The following is a 5,903-nucleotide window of genomic DNA, read 5'->3' as shown; positions in this document are numbered from 1 at the left end:
CATCCCTCTGCATCTCGCTACTGGTTATCTGGGGGAACTGATCTCATTGGACCAAATCCATCCTTGGGAATTAAATCAAAGAATTTGTCTTACGAAAAAAATGTCTTTCCCCCAGTGGTGACATAAGCAGCTCTGATGCAGGACTGTGGGCTGCTTTTCTGCATCCCTGGTGTAGTCTAGTACCAGACAGGCATAGAGGCCACTAACTAATTCAACCAGATCCATAGCACAGAGGAGGTACTTGAAGGCAGGAGAAATCATGTCCACCCTATCCTAGTTACTTTTCTCTTGCTGCTGAGACAAAGTTCCCAACACCCAGAGTCAAAAGGGGGAAGGTTTATTTAGCTCCAGTTTGTGGAGGTTTCAGTCCATAATAAGCTGGCTCCAGGGCTGGTTGGCATGAGGGCAACCACGGCAGAGAGCAACCATTCATGGCAGCAGAATACAGCGAAAACAAGAGACCCCCACAGTAAGTCCCTGTCCCTTGCATGCTCTGTCTGGGCTACTGGGATTAGAGCAGTGCCAAGCCAATCAGTGGAAGGATTTAGTAATCCCCCACCTTTAATCCCAACACTACACAGTCTAGATTCAGCCATCTCTGAAAACAAAAAGATCCCTCTCTAAGACTGCACGAGGTTTTGAGGGACATCTAGACACAAACGGTAACACCCTTTTCCAAAAAGTCCACATGTTGCCATTGTTTACAGACCCTTTTCCTTGTCTGATCCAAGTAAACAAGATTCTGGTTTAGTGTCAAAGTGATCAACATTATTATTAGATAAGATTGTCCTCCTTGGTTAATGTCCAGCAGTTTAAGCTCAGAAGCTCCAAAGTCAAAAAGGACTTTCTTTAGTCTTGGTGATTGCCAGCTGGGAGACCCAAGTTCACATCTGTCTGAACCAGTATTCTGAGGAAACCAGCGAGAGTGGGCAGTTGAACAGACTGCTGAATGTTGAAAGGGAACAGGGGCTCTGGGACCAATAGAAGATAAAGGAAAGAGCTCGTAGGCGGAACAGACGTTCCCAGAAGACAAGAGCATCATAATCTCTATGCGCAACCTCTGGGCACGGCGTGATGCCACTTTGTTCTGGTTGCCCCACATGCCTTCCGTCACAGGAGAGAGGGGACCGAACTTCATGTCCCAGGCACTGCGAGTCTGGCTTCCTGACAGCCCAAACCCTCTTTGAAAAACTCCCTACTGTTTCACTGCATTTTCACAGCACAGAGACACAGGCCACTGGCAGGCCTGGGAAGTAGCAGCCTGTTGCAAGCCAGACAAGGCAGCTGCAGCTTTCGGAGTAAGAAGCGGAAGGTAAATCGGCTGTTAACTGAGTGAGCCCGAGCTCCTTGAATAGGGAAGTGGGAACGCTGCCGGAGCTGACTGAAAGGTGACCAAACTCCCCCTACACAGCGACACAGTTCCACCCAGTCTAGAGGCTCCACCTCTTCTAGTTAAAACCTGTGAATAATTAATGACATCCATTTGAGACCCCAAGGAGGTGAAATGCCTCTTCTTCCAGGGGCTGCTCTTCTGTGACCCGCTTCCTAACTAGCCCATCTGTGCGGGGAACCCTCTGCACTCTTTCTGTGGTAAATTTTCACTTTACTGTAATCATAATCTTCCCCGTGAGTTCCACCTTACACAAGGCAACTACCCGCTTCAGCCAGTGACCATACTAACAAGGCGAGGCTGCTGCCTGATGCAGATTGCCTGTTTCTCCCTGTGCCCCAGTTCCACAGCCCCAGCCCATAAGTCAGCAAGCCAGTAATTCTCCCGACAGCCTTGCAAATTCTGGCCCTGTGTGGGCTTGCTGAGATAACTGTCCACCTCCGTGGAAAAACTTTGTTACCTGGTTCCTGGGGGTTAAATGTTGCTTATATCCCAAGATGATCCGATCCCAAATCTTGGGTGACAGCAAAGAGTTTAACTGGTTGGGTGACCCGTTTAGATGGGGAGGTGATTCTTTCCAAGAGTTTTTAGGACAAAATGGTTGGTAAGGTTGGCAACGAGCAGGCGGAGGACCTGGAGGTGGGGAGCGGGCCTTGGGGACAGAGAGAGGTCCACAGACTGCTGTCGCAGGAGCAGAACACAGGCAGAATGAACTAGGACTTCCTGCGCAGAGGAGCCCTAATACACTGGTGGGATGGAGCCAGGTTAAGACTGAGTCACTGGATTAAACTTTGTTTCTTCTTCCCTTTTCTCCCCAAAGATAATTACTTTTCCTCATTGCTTTCCAATTTCTTTTATCTTTTTCCAAGAGTTATATTTATGTGATAACGAATTCAGCAGATATCTGTTAGCGCCTATTGTAGACTGTGGCGCTTACAATTTAGTTTGAAGAACTTAATTGGCTTCATTTTGCTATTCTAAAACTGGGGACCGCTGCAGCGAGAAAAAAGATTTGACTGCTGTTCCTCAGATAAGTGACTACTATCTAGACTATCTAAAGAACTCCTCTCAGATGAAGAAATAGAAAAAGAAAATAAATACATGAAAACATGTTCAACACCATTGGTCATTGAGAGATGCAAATTAAAACAACACTGAGATTCCATCTCATCCCAGAAAAAAAATGGCTACTAACAATAACACATGTTGCAAGGGCTGTGGGGAGAAAGGAACCCTTCTCCACGGTTGGAGGGGGTGCACCCTGGTGCAATCACGTGGAAATCAGTGTGGAGAGTCCTCAAAAAACTAGGGCTAATCCAGGTGTGGTAGCGCATGCCTGTAATCCCAGCACTCCAGGGGGCTGAGGCAGGAGGAATGTCTCAAGTTTGAGCCCAGTCTGGGCTACAAAGGGAGCCCAAGGTCAGCCTGAACTGTATAGTGAGACCCTACCTCAAAGAAAGAGAAAACAAAAAGCAAACAGACAAAATTGTAGGACTAGAGTTTCCCTTAGACCCTTCTAGGTATCAAAAAAAAAAAAAAATTAAAAGCATCATTCCACAGCAATATATGCACACCCGAGTTGATAGCAGCACGGCCTGTAATAGCTAAATCTTGGAAATATCCCAGATGTCCTTGACCTGAGGAGTGGCTAAAGAAGATGTCGTTTATTTATACAATGGAGTATTATTCTGCCATATAGAAGGATAAGCTGGAGATATTTCCAGCTAAATGGATACATCTTGGGGTCATACTCTTAAGTGAAATAAATCGGACACACTCATGTAAGCACTGCATGGTCTCTGGTGTGAGAAACTGAAAGTGTAAATAAGGACCAAAATGTGTAATAGATATTGTGAAATAGGAAGAAAATATTCAAATGGAAAGGGGAACTGGGGATGGGGGAGGGTGAAAGGAAGGAAGGGGAAAGAAACAAATGGCGAGAAACAAAGGAAAAATGAAAACAAAGCTTTTGTACATAAGGAGGGGAAGGAATGGAGAAAAAACAATCAAGTTATATCACGTACCGCTACAAATTCCCTATTAATGAATGTGATCGTTGTGTACACCTAAAATGTACCAATAAGCTTAATTACTTTTATGAGAATTGGGGACCATTTCATCCCAGAAAAATAGTTAGTGTTCTAGTGGGCTGAGTAGTGGAAGTTGTGTTTATAGACAGAAAATAGCTGAAATAAAGCAGAAATGAAGACAAGAGAAAAGTAAATTGGTTTCATGGTTCCTTTTCTTATAAGACAGAGCCAGGAAGTCAGAGCAATGATAACTGACTGGTAAGCCTCAGGTTTTTTCTTTGTGAGGTTAAAGAAGGTAAGTATTAAAACAGAGGGGGCTTCGTTATCCCAGTTGGAACTGGCTTATTTAAGAAATTTGCCTGTTAGGGTATTAAAGATAAACCTTCATCAATAAATGAATTTCTTCCATTTTCCCGCTTCCACTGCACAAAATAGGACACCTGCCTGCTACCTTCTTGATTTTCCAGAAAGCCAAATAACTTGGGAACCAGGAAGGTGCTGGGCTTAACCTTAAGCAAGTTCGGAGGATGCTGGTGGTGCCCTGATTTGCAGGAACATTTCCAGGCCTGTGACACTTGCTCATCAGCTGGAGGTGCAAGCACGGAGACATGGGAGGCTGGTCATCGGTCCTCAGACACTACAGAAGAAAGTAGAAGCAAGAGAACAAAGAAACATCGTAGATGGCCATCTGCCAGTTCTTCAGACAGTGGAACACACAGCCAAAAGAAAAGTGGGAGGAACGCAAGACCAAAGTCGAGATCTTGGCCCAGAGATCCTCCATCTCGTTCGCATCCTTCTTATGACAGAAGATTCAGGCACTGGTCACGCAGTGGCTCTTCTTGTGGCTCTGGAAGAAAACGAAGTCAAAGTCGTGCAAGGGGCCGAGGGAAGTCTTACAGATTTCAGAGGTCTAGGACTAAAAGCGGAGCAGGAAGGTCGAGATCTCATCCACAGCCAAAGCAGTGAACGGTCCAGTCACAGAAGAACCTGTATTAAGTCCTGGGATAGAGATCCACATAAAGCCAGAGATAAAGAGAAAAGGGTACAGGCAGGGACAAAGAATGACACATCAAACGTGGGGCACCTAGAAACATCAGAGCTGGGTTAGAAATCTGCCGCTGGCTGAACCGGCAAAAGCCGGACTGCAGCTAGTTCTGGAAGCTGCCGCAAAAGCTGATGAAGCATTGAAGGCCAGAGAAAGAAATGAAGAAGAAACAAAGAGAAGAAAAGAGGACAACCAAGCTACCCCGGCAGAACAAGGAAAAAGTCTACGAAGTGGAAGCTACTGAAAGTGATTCTTTTTTCAGCAGACATTCAGACCAAGTAGAGAAGTCGAAAAGTCAGTGGAACCTAATGAGGTGAAGCTTACAACTCGGGAGTCAGGACCGGCATCCCGACTGCTATCAAATACCAAGGTGACAACTCTCATCCAAATTTATTTATTGAAAAAGCTGAAGCTGAGGAAAAGTGGTTCGAGAGATTAATCACTCTCTGACAAGAGGCATTAATGGGTAGTCCTGTGGCCTTTATAATGTATCAGTTAAATTGGCAGCAACTTTTTTTAAAATCTAGGTTTTTGAATCCCAATATTAACTTTTACTCTTAAAAAGAACTTAGCTTATAATATAAAAAGGTAATGCCATTCCATCCTTCTGTCATGTAGGCTTGAATATTTGTTGACTTGTACTGAATCAACCACTGTGAATAGCACAATTTCAAAATGCATAAAAATGTTCTACCATTAATAAAGCTAATCATAAAATATCAGTGTTAATGTAAATGGTATTCAGTGTTTTATGTAAAAAAGTAACTTATTTTCAGTTTGGTAACATGGAACGTTAACACAAGTGACTCCATTTTGATTTTCATTTTGTTCTTTGGGGACCCTGCACAAGAGCCTGACTTAAAATAATGGCCTCCTGTAATTTTTTAAGGCTATCTTAAGACCACAGGAACTTATTATCTTATTATTTTTGGAGGCCAAAGTGCAATGTAGGTGTCGGGGGTCCAGGCTCCCCTGAGACCCTGGGCAGGATCCTTCCCTGAGGCCTCAGTTGCTGGTGCAATTCTTGGCATTTGGCGGCTTGTGGATGCAGTATCCTGCGTCCATCTCCACCATCACACACCATTCCCCTCCGGCATCACCATTCACACTGGGAGACAAGAGATGGACTGTCTGAGGTCCTGCGAACAGCCCTAGAAATGCCTGGGGTGTGCCGTCATTTGGATCTGGACAGCCCCCCAAAGCCCGTGTACCGAGGGCTTGTTCTTCAACTTGACACAATTGGAAGGTGGTGGAAACTTGAGGGGTTCAGCCTGGTGGGAGGTCGCAGGCCCTCGGAGTGGCCCTTGTGGAGCTGGGGATACTGGTCCCTTCCTCTCTGTTCCTGCAGCCTGGCCAACTGATGGTGAGCAGCTTCCTCGCTTGTGACATCCCAGGCACCCCTGGTCTAAAAGCAATAGACCCAACCACGGTGGACTGA

At 45.4% G+C, this 5,903-nt stretch overlaps 1 pseudogene; it reads left to right on the top strand.

Moving 5' to 3' along the window:
• The first annotated feature begins 1,987 nt into the window (after window positions 1-1,987).
• Window positions 1,988-5,903, top strand: LOC101582545 (annotated as a pseudogene).

Source organism: Octodon degus, unplaced genomic scaffold (genome assembly GCF_000260255.1).
Source record: "Octodon degus isolate 3935 unplaced genomic scaffold, OctDeg1.0 scaffold00027, whole genome shotgun sequence".
Classification (NCBI taxonomy): domain Eukaryota; kingdom Metazoa; phylum Chordata; class Mammalia; order Rodentia; family Octodontidae; genus Octodon; species Octodon degus.
This window is presented reverse-complemented; position numbering and strand designations above follow the sequence as displayed.